At 41.0% G+C, this 16,964-nt stretch overlaps 1 protein-coding gene across 2 annotated transcripts in view; it reads right to left on the bottom strand.

Annotated features, from left to right (window-relative positions):
• DNAJB6 (DnaJ heat shock protein family (Hsp40) member B6) overlaps nt 1-16,964 on the bottom strand; it is a 65,086-nt gene that overhangs the window by 15,802 nt on the left and 32,320 nt on the right. The window lies entirely within an intron of this gene.

The raw sequence follows: 16,964 nt of genomic DNA, 5'->3' as shown, positions 1-16,964 counted from the left end.
GGTTTGCTTAGTCCAAAGGAAGACTTCCCTGAGGCCGCGAACACCTCACGGCCCTTCCTGTAACCGGCATCAGAAGATGCAGCTGGTGAGGGATACCTGGCTTCATCTAATGACACAAGAAGGCTCCGAGCTAAAGCTCCAGCGAGCTGGTTGTGCAAGGACGGCTTGCAGGAAATGTACTCCATTCAAATCTTTCTTGAATGATGGCCAGCAAAACGTCTTTCTAAGACTTTAAGACTTTAAAGTTAAGAGATGGTGTATTTTCTGAAGCTCAGAGCAGGACAGCGTATTGCTGCTTCTAGAGAAGACTCAGCTGGAAGTCTGATGTTAGTCTGAGCCGCTACCGATGCTGACTGACAACAAAACAAGTGCGCAAAAAAAATTTGCTTGACTTTTTCCCCCTCCTATTACAAGGGCTTGGAATTTACCCTGCGCCTACAGAGGGCACTGGGGTTTCTGATGTTTCAACTACATCCGCTGCTGCCAGGGAGAGCTGAGCTGTGACTGAAGGTGCAACCCAAAGAGAAAGAAGAAAGAAAAAACAAAAAACAAAAAAAAAAACCAAAAAACCCCCAAACATTTAAATACACTTATTTGAAGTCGATAGCACTACAATCTTTGTAATCTGTTGGTAAGATTTTTGTACTGATAAACTTCTCCACTGTTACAGCAGCTCTGGTATTAATATTTACCTTAGCAGAAGATACCAGGGCTCTTCTGAGACTCAAGTCCAACATTTGCTGGGAAGTCTCACACTTTAGAGGAGCCCGTTGGAGCTGAGAACTTACTTAATGGAAGTGACCTGTCTACAGGCCTGGATTACCCTGGGCTGAAAAATTCCTGGAGATTAACTGGTTCTTTTGTTTCTTCTCTTAAAAGCTCCATATCTAATGTATTATAGCACAGAGAAACATCAGGAGACCGAGTAACTCTACTAAAACATAAAAGAAAGTGGTGTAATCTGGGGGACCAAACTTGAAAGTTGTTTTCAGAAAGTTGCCAAATCATCATAGTTTCTTTTAATTTCTGTTGGCAGTGACGGATGCTCATTGTAAAATACCAAGCCCAGGGTATTTTCCAAAACTGCATGTGCACACACACACACCTTCCCCTCCTGAAACTGTAGGCAACACACTCAGCCAAGAAAATACTCCCTCACCATTACTAGAGGCTATGATGAGCAAGTTCTTCTGATGAATTGTTCTTAAACTTGTTTCTAAATGCCAGGAAACACTAATACTGCAACTCTTAACAGCAGGAGTTATAAAAACCACTTTCAGCCTGTGCTCTCTCGGGTTTGTCAGACTCGATAGAAACTAAAATTTGCATCAAGTCCTCTTTGGAAAATGTCACTGTCTGACAGTGACGGCCTCTAAAAATCTCTCTCTTGCTATTTGATGTGACGCTTATGAGAAAAAAGCAGCCATTTTAAAATCTACTGATAAAAAATGCAAGTAGTCTTGAAAGCCGAAAGAGCCTGAAATCACTCAGAAACTATCTGGGGAATGCCGGAGCAGCTGCCCCATCTGCACCATCGCTTCCACAGGCAGAGCTTTTGTAAACCATAAAGGGAGTTTATGTCAACACTGAAGTTTATCAGCTGAAGCACAGGATGAAGGACGACATTTTGAGTCGTCTAACACAAATCAGTGGCTTTCACCAACTATTGGCAATCATTTTTCTTCCAGAGCGACTGCACATTCCTCAGTGCTAGCGAGAGCACGAGGACATTCAGGGTTTCCTCTGGTGCAGCAAACTGATGTCTGAGACATCCCTCCTGCAAAATGCTAGGAAATATTTAGTCGAAGTGGTGCCCGGAGTGCTCAGCGGTTAGAAACTAAAGACGTCACCGGTTCTCTCAGTCTGCGCCCTCTGCAGAAACCTGCTGCCATGTCCCACCTCATCCTCCCCCGGTCTCACACCCTGCGCTGGCTCTGACCGCACAGCTCGCCCATCGCCAACGTCACCGCGCTCAGACACACATTATGTCTCCCCGCTCCAACCCAAAACCTCGGATTAAGTTTATTAACTTGGGGGATTTGGGCCGGGCTTTCCCAGGTCAGGACCAGCACTGCTTTTTCCTCTGCCGTGGGAGCCGGGCATTTCCTCCAAGGGGGGGAAAAACCCCACAAGTGGCAGGAGACAGCAGGGAGGTGGTGGCGAAGCCCTGGGAAGTGATGGAAAAACAACAGGGGTGGGATTTGGGAAAAAGGACAGAGACTGGCGGAGTGACTCTCGCAGTGCTATTTCTGTCCTGGGGGAGCCATGGCTGCAGCACGTCCAGTATCCAGTAAAGGGCAGGGCTCAGTACTTTTTGCTCAACGCATACAGCAATCCTCTGCCCTTCTGGCTTCAAAAGCTGGCAATGGACTTGCTCTTTTTATTTTTGCCCTCGTATCCAGCTGCTCCGGTGCCAGCTCACGCTGTTCCTACCCAGCCCGTACCCCCGCGGCGCAGGGCAGGGGCAGGGAAAGCCCCACGCCGGGTCTGCTCCCCCTCCCCGCCCCGCAGCAGCTCCCTTCGAAAGCTCAGCCTTCTGATTTTCTTATTTTTAGCCACCTGGATTTTACCTACCACCCCGTACACACCCAAGAACCCCATTATATCCTGTATTCAGCCCAGCGTGTACCAACACGAATCCTGCATTCCCAGAACACCGAGCTACTCAAGACAACAATGTTTCACCACCAAGATACCCCAATCTGCAACAAATAGGGAAAATTAAATGACTACACACCATACGCTAACTGCGGCGGCGCTGCCAAGGGGTGCTTTGGAAGGAAGCGTCATCATGCTGTTCCCCTGAGCAGCTAATGGGGATCGATGGCTAATGCCACTCCTGTTTGACCATATCGGGGGGCACCAAGCTCTGCTGCCTGACTATAGGTAGGGGAGTTGCTGAGAGCGCCTGGATTTACCTCCTCGCTGTCAAAACTTATTCACTGAAAGATCTTTTAAAGCCCAATGAATGGCCCTACATTAAATTTGAGGCCAGAGAGAAGTGCAGGCTGAGCACTTCCAGGCTTTTGCAGTTATGTTGCTTCTGTCGAAGCACGCCAGGGCATCCATATAGATTATGCCAACTGCTCTCATCTTAAAAATCTGGGATGTAGGAAATGCAAATAGCAGGAGGTAACACAAATCCCCATGTTTCCAGCAAGCAGAGAGATGACCCCATTTGCATGCTGCTGCTCAAAGTGAATTTTATTAATTTTAAAAGACTTTATCACACAGGGGTCTTTTATTCAGTTCTGCATGAATTCTGAAAGGAAGCAAAGAATGAGGAATGAGCTTCACAGCTTGACATATATAAATACAAATTAGCAAGATTTCAAGCTCAGAGTTTGAACAAATGGACCCGACTTTTAAACAGCAATTAAGATTACTTAAAAGTTGATGCTTTCTACACTTTTCAGGGTCATGTCACATCTCTATCATCGTTTCCTGCAAGTCACGTTGTACGCCGCTACGTTGCAGTGCTGCCTACCAGACCCCTTTAAAAAGTTGCAACAGGGGCTCCTGCTCTTGGGGCTTCTTCCCCCAACACACTCCCTACGCAACAGGCAGGTGAGATGGGGCTCAGATCACTGTAGCTGCCTCCCTCTTACATGGCCTCTCTTCCTCCAGAATTGGTATCACCAACATCAAAATACTTGACTGGGTTCAATATTTAGAGCTTTTTTTCATCTCGCCTATATTTCAACCTCAGGCAAAAATCCCTGCAGGTTTCACCTCGACCACGAGGAAGCCTCGCAGCTCGCGTTTCACTTTGAAATTCAATTTGAAGTGCAAACCAAAATCCTACTGAGGAAGAAAAAAAAAAAAGCACAATGCAACTTAATACTCACTACTAGAGGAAAACAAACAAATAAAAAATCCACAGCGCAACTACATGCGGCCCGGCCAGGTCCTCCATTGCATACCCAGACACGAGGCGCCTTCCACCAGTGTCTCCTCTCTCCTTGTGCCCGAGCAGAGCCCCGCGGACCTTTGCACTTCTCGCACTTGTGCTCCAGAACCTCCCAGCACCAGACAGAACAGCCCCTTCACTGCCCCAAAGACAAAACTTTGCTTCTTACCTTCAACTCTCCTAGGAGTTACCACCACCAAGTCAAGCAAAATTGGCTTCTAATTAGAAAACTCCTCAGGTAGCAAGCAGAGGAAAAGTGCTCTTCCATTTTCACAATGAACAGATCTTTGTAACTCTCAAAACCCAACAAGTTGAAGTATCAAGATGTCATCTTACATTTCCATTAGTGGCCCTCACTAAAAGGAGCAGCCCAGAGCAGTTCTGAGCAAGCCCTAATTTGCAAATTACACAGTTTTGTTACATATTTTTCCATTGATTATCAGCTTTAAATGAGTCTTCAAAACCTTAATGTACAGCAAATCCAGATTACCGTAAAAGAAAAAGATTACATATAAAGCAAAAAGCCATGCAGTTAAATTTAAAAAGAAAAGAATCTTATGAGTGACTGCACAAAAATGTGATGAATGACTTCCCCAGCTGTTTTGTCAACACTTCCATAGTAATTTGGCAAAAGCACAAAATCACCAAGTTTGTATTTTCATCAAATGGCTATTAGCGCTGTTGAAATCTCACAGACACAAAACAGTAAGAGCAAGCTCCACATTTTATACTGCATTGTCTGTGCTCAGTTTGTAAGCTCTCATCTTTTCAGGTTTATCCTTTGAAAAATATTCTCCCTTCTACCTTGAGCCTTAAATATGACACTGAGGGTTTCACATATTAATTACAAAAAAAAAAGAAGAGATACCCACCCTCTCCAATTATACCCCCCCAACGTGTAATTCATTCTTCATCTGTCCGTGCATTACTAGGACTAGGGCAAGCAAATCCCAGCTCCCAGTGCCTGCACACATCCCTGATTTACAGAGCTCCAAAGACCATCATCTTTTAATTGACCCGGAAAATGACATGTGCTCATAGTAACAGCACATCTCTTCTGACAGCTCAATAGGTTTCAAAATGTTTTATGAACCTTCACCACAAAACCCAATCCTATTTTTGACATCTTCCTGACAAGAGCACTAAGCCATTATTTGGCATTCAGTTCGATAATATTGACTACACTAATGAGAAGTCTGAATTTAAAGAAATAGTGTTACAAGTTGATGTTCAATACTAATTTTGACTAAATGCTGTATTTAATTAGGAACCTTACAGGGGCCATAACTCCAAGCTGCACCACTTTTTGCTGTTGGCATCTCTGATCCATCAGGGAACTGTCAAAGTTTCCAAACAATCTTTCTTTCCCACCCTGAAGAGTCAAGCTCTTCAGCCTGTGCCATAAAACCCACTGTAGTTTAGGAATACAAGTAATTTTTCAAATCCAAGACCTATCAATAACTAAATGTTTATACATGCAAACATACACACAAACACATACATACATATATTTACACACACAAAAAGAAATTGCTCCATGTATACTGCTCAAACTGAAGTTCTGACCAAAATAACCAATAAATGGAAAGCACAGAAATTAAAATTTTCTCCATTAAAAAAACCAAACACCAAACCAGAAACATGACTACCATCCAACAACAATACTTACAATTACCTTTTGTGCCTGGGAACAGTATTGTCAGTCAGTTTATATGCCCCCCTCTGCGGAGATCCAGTAGGAACAGGGAACGTCTTACCAAGAGAGCTTTGCGAGTTTTGGAAACAGAAGGAGAGTTCAAACAGTGACATTAGTACCTGCTTGGTGTACCCAATACGGCCACGCATCTCCTGGGAAGGTCACCCCAGAGCTGCCCACGCCCCGAGCGATGGCTGTTCCCATCCTATTGTGTTGCTGCAGCGGCACCATCCCACCTTCTCCTCTTTTAACACACCTCCGAGATCAATGGGACGAAGCACTAAAGACAACAACAACCATTTCCAACCACAATCTCTGGGGCCAAAGCAAAAGAGGGGGGACACCAGTATTTAAGAGCTACCACAAAGGCACAGGAATTGGAGAGTGCCACATTCCAGAACGGAACAAAAGAGCACCTGAATGCCCACCGGCTCTCGGCGGAGAGGTGGATGTGCCCGTGGAAGGGATGCACCCACTGAAACTGCACGACAGGACAACTCCACACCTGAAGTTACCATAACCAGCTTCTGCTCAAAATCATCTGGCGTACGCACATACCCGCATCTCCTGTAATTCTGTAATGCCAGTGAAAGCTCTTCCAAATATTTAAGTGACTATTTGTCAGTGGACTCTTTAGACCATGGTATAAATATCTGAAAAACTTTAAAAACAGATCATCAAAACTGCAGAGGTTAGAACTGTTTAACTACAAAGACAATTTTGTACTACCAGCAGCCCAAAGTGCAGGATCCAGCAAAGCCACTCCACCTCCCCCTTGAACACCAGCAATCTCAAAATCTTCTCAGAAACACTGCCAAGAGTTTTACTAAGTTTGAAGATGTCAAACTTCATTTACGCTACAGCATTTCTCCTCGGCCTTGTAAGATCATTATTGCTCCTTTCGCAGGGTTGAAGATGTCCTGCCGTCAGCAAAGTGATATCGAAAGGAAACCTAGAACAGATGCACAACAGATAAGACTGACGTTCACCTACATTTGTTATCATGCAAGTCAGCAACTGACACAAAAAGTCCCAGACTTTGCACTTTTGAGAACATTTCATCACTTTCCAATTAAAATTCTGACCTTGCCTGAACTCCCGGTATTGGATACTGCCTGGTATCTCTGCAGAAACAATCTCCTTTTACAGTAATTTTAAAAAATACTAAATAAAAGAATCAACAACTGTTTTTCTAAAGAAGTTGCTTACTCAAGACTGAAAAGTGGACTGGACACAAAATTACAGCTTCACCTGCCAGGAGTTTGTAAAAGCCTTCAAAGCACTGTATTTCTATTGAGAAGATAAACTGATAAATAAAACCATGCTGTTGTAGCCCTAAATATACTGGACATTGATGACAGTTCAGCTAGGACCTCAGAGTGTCCATCTCTATCACGATTTCAACTGAAAATTTGGAGGGCCTACATTTTAAGGGAAGATTAGCCAGAACTGTCACAAAATAGAGAACTGGACAGGCATTGACCTCTCTTAGCAATATACCGTCTAACCTACATTAATGTTGCACTTCCAAGTTGCTAGCTTGGCTCTGGGCCACTTACAGGTCCATAGTCAACACCAGAAACACCGAAAATTTGGGAAATTTTGCCACCACACCCAGAAAACACAATAGTGAGCCCAATCTGGAGCCTGGTGTGAACGAAGGGTGGGCTTTTTGTTTCAGGAGAAGCTGGGAGGCGTAAGGAAAACCACCACCCCCACCACCCCCAAACAGCTCTCGTAAAAAAAGCCTTTCCACTATTGGAAACTATTCTGCAAGAAGCACCTCCCCCGCAACAGAGCACACAGCACGGCCATGCACTCGGCTTCGTGATTTATTCTACGAGAAGAGCTACCAGGGATGTAGTCATCTCCTCCTATAAACATTTTGGGAGCAAAGCACACATGTGATCTCAGAGCAAGTGCTAGAGGAGAGGGAAGAGTGGAAACCACATAAGAGTAATCAGTTACTCTTATGTTCTTGTTTTTGTTCATCAAGAAGAACAGGGAGGCTCAAACACCTGCGTCTTCTTGGAAAAATGTTTTATTTCCCTGAGCTGAGCTTCTTATTTTAAGAAGCGATTTCAAGAAGCATCTTCTCGATTATTCACTGCATTAAAAAGCACTTAAAATTCACCTTCTGTCCTATGACACTTTTCAAGTCAGATTTATAGTTGTTAATAAAGTAATTATTAATGGCTACAAAACTGCCATAGGTAGGATTCAGGACAAATTACTCAACTTTCTTTTAACCTTTCAAACAGGACTATCTTCCAATTCTTTTGGGCTAATGCTTTCAAGATGGATGAAAAGTCAGTCCAGTGTTTCAGAAATACTTTGGAAATTATTTATGCAGCCCCCCTTGCAATAGATACTGCAAGTTACATACCGTATAGTAGTAGCTGGCATTGATGTAACGCCTCAAAAACATGAATATGCACAATAAAGTATGCATAAATTTTCTTTTTACTTAACAGTGGTAAAAATAATCATCTACTTGGTCATTTTCTACCCGACTCTCTAGAGAAATTGTGTTTTGCCTAAGAACACCTGGTGATATCTCTTCCAGCAATGTTAACAGGGGACTTCAGCTGTACAGCAAAGAGAATTGCATTTCTGAACTCTGAAATAGGTTCCACGTGGGATGTGACTCAAAAACTTTGAAGCTCCTTGGATAAAATGGATACAATTATTTTGCTTTGACAAGTTACAGCTCCAATACGTTTAAAAATAACTAGCTTTGAAGTGGTCTACTGCTAATAAACAGTCAACACATACAAGGTGTACACTGGCTACAGACTTTGCCAACTACAGAAAGATTTCTGTCCGAGGCTTCTTTTAAGCCAGAAAAGGGCAGAGCAGTACAGCACATACGCTTGTTTGCTTTTCCATTAACAAGTTTCCTTGTCACTACAGCTGGCTGTGTCTATACCGGTGAAGCTGTATTCCCTGACTCTGCTGTAAGGCTAAAGCCTCACAGTTTTTATTATTTGTACAGGAAGCAGACTGCATAAAAGCTATTTTAAGGGCTGAATATTTAGTTCTCAAAATATGGTTAATTTGACCACAGAAGAACTAAGACTTAGTTCTGGAGTTCCAACACTCTCCAAGCAGGATACCTTGCCCAGAAAATTAGGAAGGACTTTAGAGATACCAAGACTTTGCCACACAAGAGTTTACATTTGGTGGTTGTATGACCCAAATGCTGCTGAGTTATAATTCCAGGAATTTGCCTTTCCTCAAGCTTCTCTTAGAAATAAACTTGCTTAACAAATGCAGCTCTGCATATATACAAAACCCAAATCAGCATCTACAGAGATTTTTTTCACACACATAGTTCTGTAGGAGACTCTGCTCCGGCTGTTCCCTGTAGAACTATTTTTCTGATGTATTCCAGTCTTAGGCATTTAGCGCACTAGCACGGACAATCGAATTAATAAAAAGCCAGCTTTTTTCATCAGTCACTCAAAATTCAAAACACGCATACTGCTATCCATGTCAGATTTAACACACACTAAAAATAAAACCTTTACATCATTAAAACATTCCCCACACTTAAGAAAATGAATAGTTCATTCTGCCAAATAAAAGTTTGTCATAACATTACGTTCATTAACAAGAGCCCTTCTAATCTTCATCTCAGGAGCTGGAATTAGGCTGTCTCAAGCTCTGCAGCCTGTTGTTGGTGAGAAGACAGGAGATGAACAAGGGCTGACTAATGCAAATTCCAGATCCAGTTCCCTGGGACAGTCATCACAGCCCTCGCCCTGGTTCCTCCTCCTCACTAACCACCCCATTTGTCCACTACAATAAAGCAACTACTTACCTTAACGGATCCAGAACGTCTTCTGCCACACGAAGTCCACTCTCGTGCACTACACATGCCAAACTGGATGCTTTAGGGCAATAGTCATCAGGCAATAATATCTGCGCCCTAGATGCGCGCCTTGTCTCCTCTCTTCCAGCTACCCTGCTTCCCCGGCACCTCCCGACAGGCAAGGCGGCCTCCACGCACGGCCCCAACCATCCCTCAAATTCCTTCATCACAAAAGCATCCCCCAGTCTCAAAACCACGGTAAGAAAACATCACGTGCATTAATGTTAACGCATCAGGAGAGGGAGGGAAGAAGCTAAGATACAGGCCATGAAGAAAGGCCTGATGGAACACTGCGCCCTATGTTGCATCTCGATCTCTGCCCCAGGCTCCTGAGTTTCTGTTACTTCTCTGTAAAGCCCAAACACTCACTTCTCACTAAACCCTATTTTTCAGAAAGCTGTTTTTTTAAGACACTGAAAACTGGAGAAACTACTTCTCTTGGCAGGTTCTTCCAACAGTTAATCACCCATGCGTGCATGTTTATCTTCTTGCTTGAATTTGTCTAGCCTTATACAAATGTTTATACCCTTCTTCCAAACAAGGCAACCTTTAACATGCACAGTTTTATCTTACTGGTGTACGCATTTTTTTAGAATCAAACTGGAATTTGGCACACCATCCTCCAGCTGCAGAAGCACCTCCCTTGCCTGCGCTGGCAGGAACACAAGCCTTCACAGCAGCACAGGGCTTGGGCCGGCAGAGAATGGGCAAACACCCACCGCTTCTGCATTCACTGTGATAACTCGTGATCGTGTTTTCCTGATGAGAAAGGCGAAGGCCAAATGAGGAAAAAAGTCCTTGAAATTTATGTCAACAGCACAAAACGGGCTGCGTTGGTCTCCTGCCTCTCCCTCACTGGTTTCATGCCCTGCAAGTTACATTGAGAAGCAACTTCGCACCTATCAAGGATGTTAAGATTCGCCTTTCTTCTTGGGGCTAGAACATCCAGTCCCAGAAAAGACGGAAGTAGCACTAGAGGTATTTAATGAAAGAAACATTTTGGTGGTTGTCCTAACTCAAAAGCTGAACCTCCCCAAGAGAAAAATCTTCCACCTCTTTGCATTCATTCAGGAGCTCAAAGACTGAGGGCAGGAGGTTTATGAACATTACTCATGCTTGCAGGCCATACCAGATGCACCCAAAGAGGTTTAAGTGAATTTCTAGCTCTCTAATGCTCTCCTGAACATCCAGCTCCCAGTTTGTATAGAAGAGGTGAATAACGCCCTTTCGTTATTGAAGTGCAGTACTTTTGGCGATAAGGACCCGACTGTATTTCCCCTAAGCACCCACTAGTAATAAATGTATACGTCGAGATTAGCAGACTAATTCTGGGAGGTGTCTGAGTGACTACTTAACAGGGCATGTCCAAATAAAGTACCAAAGTGCTTTCTGATGAGAGGCAGTATTACTACAGAAAGCCTGGCCAAAGTCCTCTGAAGACAAAAGGCTTAGTCCTCCAACTCTGGCTAAGAGAGACTGGAGGCAAGACTGAGCCTCGGCCACGTGAGTTTTCTCCATCCTCCTCCAGGAATACTTTCATAGAGAAGTCCAAAGCAATTTTAAAACATCCATGGTCTAGCTCCCTTTGGAAGAAGAATGATGGAGACTGATAGTACAGAATACGCCCTTTCACAAAAGCAAGACACAGTACTCTGTTGCTGAGTAAGACAAAAATCACAACAGGATGACAAATTTGCATTTCATTTCTGTGAAGAGTAAAATGCAGCCTCCAACTACATGCCTAGGAAAAAAGTCTGCCAGAGGTGGCTATGGTGACGGTTATGCAAGTGTGTGATAAATAAGTGAGTTAATCTTACTCTATGTATCAGTTACAAAGATAAACACAGACACAGCACGTATTTCTGGAGAGAAACCGAGAGACTGCTGCATCTGCCCAGCTTCTCTACCAGATGTGTCAAAGCCTCTGCAGGCTTATGATTTTTTTTTGCCAGGTAAACTCCCCTCCTGGACCACAACTCCTTCAAGCTTGTGACTGCAACTGAGAGAAGAATTCTATTCCAGAGCTGCTGCTTTGCATCTTTAGCTGTTTTAGTAACAACTTCAAGCAACTCTGTTACAGACGCAGCCAAAATAATTCTCTCTTCTGGCCATCAGGAATGTGTGTTTCACCATTTGAATTCTATGACCAGTCACCCAGGCCGGATTCCTCTCCCATACTAATAACTCATTCAAATAAATTTACAAATAAGAAACAATGCAGAAGATTTCACATTTTTTAACAGTCAATAAAAGGAGGAATTGAAGCCTTCTCAATGTACTATGTCATTTGTTGCATCACGTAAGAGACTAACATGCTTACTGTAGTCTTTACAAACTAGGTGTTAATATTGAATCTCTCTCAGAATTAAAATTCAGGTGTATGAACGATTCAGCTTTATTTTGACCGCTGGTAAACTAGCGGCTACAGGGGTTTTCTTCTACTTTTATGAAGTTCATTTGAAGTTGGCTGCATTGAAAAGAATAGCTGAAAGAGCTCTCATTTGTGATGTAGTATAAAGGATAAGTTATAGGACAAAGCAAAGTTTTAAGAGTTATTACTGTAAGCCTCTAAAAATCTATTTTCTTGATTGTCAATTTTAAGTCAAGCTCAAAAATGATCTATTTTTAGTTATTTTAAAATGAACCCACTATCCTGCAAAAGCTAGCATTATTTAAAAAGCCAGAGAACTAAAGAGACAGTTCTACTTAATAGCACCCTTTTAATAAACTTTTTACTTATCTTCTGAATTAAATATACTTTAATCCCCACCATTACATTTCAAAGCTGACACCTTCTCAGGCAGAAGTCCTCAGCTTCCTTTATTTGGCAGATAATTAGCACTCAGGCCACCAGCACAATCTGCCTCACACCAGGACTTCATAGCTTTCAGATTTCGGTACTATCACATCCAAACTACTGCATGTATTTTAGACATGGTAAGCATGACAAGGGATATAGTATTCACGTGGGTTTTCAATTAACTTTCTACCAGCTGTTGTAAGTAAGATAACACCTAACCCAGCGCTAAGTCTGCCAGAACATAGTTTTCAGAGAAGTTTCAATGAGTTTGAATCAGCAGTCAGCTTGCATAGGTTCAGCATTACTGCTCAGATGGTCACAGCATTTTAATTTTTTATTTTTTTTAATCTGACAGCAGCATCTCAAAAGCGAGGCTTACTGTTTTGTGAATGCATGACCTATGTAGCAGAGTATAAACCAACCATCTTCTGCTCTAACTTTTCAGTACTGCATTTCACTCAACAACCAACTCTAGTCGAGGTATTTTTTTTTCCAAAACCAAAGCAGAACAAGCAGTAAACCCACTAAAATTATAAATTCAAAAGATATAGTTTGTAACATTAATGAAGTGCATATGATTCATTCCAACACTATTGCAACATAAGGACCATTTCAGGTGGAAGATAAAAAGCTTTTTACTTAAGACAACCACTTGAAGACAAGCAGTAACAAGAAGAAAACCCAATCTATGTTGAGTACTACGCTAAGCAAGTCTATGGTCACAACTCAGTCCCAAAATAAACAAGACCAGAGGGAACAGACAGTGCAAACAAGCTTCCTTGTATGTTAAAAAAAGTAAAGTTTCAAAGTTCGGGTTACTGCTGACTAGCAGACCACTGGGGTCTGTATTGCAACTACCTTGTGAGAACATCATTACTTTAAAATAAGCCTTAATACTAAGACATCCAAAAATCACAACCAAAGACGCAGGTTTTTCCAAAAATACTATGAAATGATGCCACAAAAATGTTAACAAGTATTCTAATACTAAGTTAAAGCTTGCACTAACACTGAGCACTTTTGAAAAGTTCCCTGACTGTAAGCACCGTACAGCTGTAGCTTTCATTTTGCAATGCAACCATCTTTAGAAGTAAGCACTATCCTCTTACAATCACAGATTCAATTAAGGCAAAGTAGGAAAGAAGTTTACTTTGTAAACAGAACAAAAGCAGATTCAGGAACAGAACTCATATTTCCAAAAACAAAAAGTAAAATCTAGCTGTCTTAATCACTGGACCATCCCAGAAATGGTCTGAAACACAGAAGCACAGCTAAATACAGAAGACAGACCTCCACTTACACCTAACACCAATATACGGAAGGAGACAAGCAAACAGGACAGCTGAACACAAACACTGACAGAGAGATATAAAACCCTTGGGCTTAGAGATGATGGGTTTAAGTCTTTTACAATCTTGTTTTCAGCATTCTAAGACTCAGTCCATCAATTAATCACACGCTGATACAGTATACATCTTAGAAATGCTATGTACACTTACTCTGCAGAGCAGCTTTGTCACTTATACCACAAAACAGTACCTGTCATTCTCAACAGAGAAGGTGGTGTAAGAAACAAGAACTACAATAGCTGCAGCAATTTTAAAATGTGAAGCATTCTAAGGCAAAATCCCAAACTTCTACAGTAAAGCCAAGTGAAAGGGGTAGGTGCCATGCAATCAAAAGAGAAACTTGTGTTACAGTGTATTGCACTGAAATTACTGCCATGCACGAGAGACCAAAAAGAGGCTGCACCAAGAAAAAGCATTACAAAGTTATTGTATTCTACCAATGAACTTTGAAGCAGAGCATGAAAGAGTAAGTGACTTAGCAGGTTCAAAAACTCCATCTTAGTTTTTCCAAACCACTGGAGGAAGCTTAATTTAAACAGGATTGTGTCCCTAAACATTCAAAATTAATCCCTCCTGTATGAAGAAATGGTACTTTTAATCAAACAGCACCTCTTTTTGAAAGCCACCTCATCCCACTGCACATTTGATGCCTAGCATTTGCTAGAATTAAGAACCTTTTCTGTTATTAAGTATTTTGTGCTATTTTGGCCAAAATTGAAGTTTAAGGAAATTTGCTGCCCTTGATGATCCATTACTTCCAGTGAATAGGTTTTGTACATCCATGCAAATCACATATTAGTAAGGAACGACAAAATTTTTCACAGGAACCTAATAAGTGGGTTTTCAAGAGAAAAGAAACTCATTTCAGCAGCAAAAATAAGAAGAAATTCTGAATATATAATACATAATAAGAAGAATTTAAATTGGATCCACAGTAAACATAGAATAAGGATTCATTTTGTGTACTAAAAGTGAAGTTGGATGCAAGAAGTTGCATTAAAAAAAGAAGTTGGATGTGGTGTTATTTAAAAAAAAAGCAAACCCCTGTGTTCTGCATAATGAAACAGGTGGAGACTATTAGGCTTAGGTCAAGTGTAAGGAGGTGACAATTTTTTACATCTGGAACTGGAACTACCAGTCCAATTGTATACTTGGACCAAGACCATGTAACCATCCAGTTCAACAATCAGGCTGTTCAAACACTGGTGTATGGGTATCTGCTTACTACTGTAGAAATCTTTACTAATTAATTCTGCCTTCTGCTGACTCATTTCTTCTTGTCTTTGTGTTTTGCCAGTCTCTCCTTCTACCAAGAAAGTGCAGTGCTGCCATTTAATGCTGCATTTTGTCCAGCTCTGACAATATCCAGCTTCAGTGATCTGAAGGCAGAAGAGAGACTATCCAAAACACTGGTTCTTCAGCAAATTTACAGTGTTAAAAGATTTCATTATAAAACCCTGGAGTGAACTGTTTGTATATAATGCTGTGAGAAGGACCATACTTTTCTGGGTAAGAAGATCTAAGGCAAGCATGTGGGTACAGATTGGCCACTAGCAGCTCTGCTATCAAAATTGTGTTCTTAACTTGAGCTAGGTAATTTAAATGTTAAAGAAGATTACCTGGGACTAAAATTGAAGGTGAAGTTTGGCAGCTTAGTGTAAAACCTATGGGTATCCACAGGAAGGAATTCAAACTCAACTCCAGATTGTCCTAATTTTATTTGACTCGGTTAACCAATTTTGAAGCACTTTTTACAGTTTACATAAAACTTAAAGGAGCACACTGTGTCCTATAAATATAAACTAACATTTTTAATAACTTGAGACATCACAACAAAGCCAGATTTTGAAATAAATTGTCAGTTTAGTTACCTGGATCAAGAAGGAACATACATGGGGAAGAAAAAAACAGCATTAACAAGAAAACACTGTTTAGTTTTAAACTGAGTTTGTGCTTCTACACCAAAAACACAACACTGAAGTAACAAGAACTCTGCAAAGAACTTGAAAAGGTACATAACTTCTGTAGTCCCAAAAGCAAAGTACATATTTATTTCTTCCTCTACCTGTTATTTTGCTGGGTTCTATGAAATTAGCATTAATGGTAGAGGGACAAATATAAGAAATATTAACTTTGCTACAAATATGAATTCTGTTTTTGCAGTTTAAGATTGTTGGTTTGGGTTAAGTTGAATTGGTTTTCCTGCACAATAAACAAGACCAAGTCTTTTTGATGTATTTAATAATCAACGCATTTGTTAGTACAAAGCAGATGGTGTTCAGCAAGAAGGCATTAAGTGATCTTTAAAAACACCATGCTTTTTTTTTTTAAAAAAAAAAAACAACACTAAGCCACCTTAAAGAGTTTTGTGAAGGCCAGATGTTCAAAGCTGGTGCACAGATAAAAACTGCACATCCATGATTTATGCATGAAATTACCCAGAGCCTGGCAGGTGTTAACACATGCCAATAGTTATTTGCATGCTTTCTCTATGACATACAGAAATCAAGTCATCTTCCACTAAACTTTGAAAATCCAGTCTTAGCTACAAATTAACATTTTGCTTCACTCCATTAATTTAACAAAGTTTCTGGTTGATGACTAAAAGAAAGAGTGAGATATTTTAACGCTAATACTTTTGTACAAATCTTCTTCAAAGCAATTACGTTTGTTCTCAAAACAAGCAAAAAAATCTTATCATTCAGAAAGCCTTTTTTTAATTATTCAGTATTTTCCTGTATATTTAGGTTCACTACAGATTATTTTTTGAAGCAATCTCAGAACTTAGAACTTTAGAAAACTTTTTTAAACAGAAATAGTTACTTTAGGCCTAGACCAAAAAAATAATGTACTAGGGCAAAAGATGGAGTTAGAGAGTCAGCCTCTGAATGCTTCTTAAAAGTAGGTGCTTCAAATACAGGTTTAGAAAAGAAATTAAATATCATGTTTTCAGACACACTGAAGAAAACATCTGCAAAGAAAAAAGGCCCTCATCCTTAAGACTGAAGAAAAAGGTGGAAGGGAGGGGCGGGAAGCACTGTTTTCCCAAGTTGCCCAAATTACACACAGACACAAGGTTACAAATGCCATTCATGAAAGAATGCACCACAAACATCAGCATTTATTCATTTTGATTTTTTTTTTTTTTTAGCAAATGACAAAAGACTCAGCTCACTGGCTTCACTTTTGTTTACCTTTTGCTTACATTACACATTTAAACATTTGTCAAAACTTACTAAATTGTCTGCATTCATGCACAACTAGAAAACAACCTTAATTTATTTAAACCAGAAATGCATTACCAGAAATGTATTAACATTGTTCACTACTAAACA

The sequence above is a fragment of the Buteo buteo genome, chromosome 2, assembly GCF_964188355.1.
Source record: "Buteo buteo chromosome 2, bButBut1.hap1.1, whole genome shotgun sequence".
NCBI lineage: Eukaryota > Metazoa > Chordata > Aves > Accipitriformes > Accipitridae > Buteo > Buteo buteo.
This window is presented reverse-complemented; position numbering and strand designations above follow the sequence as displayed.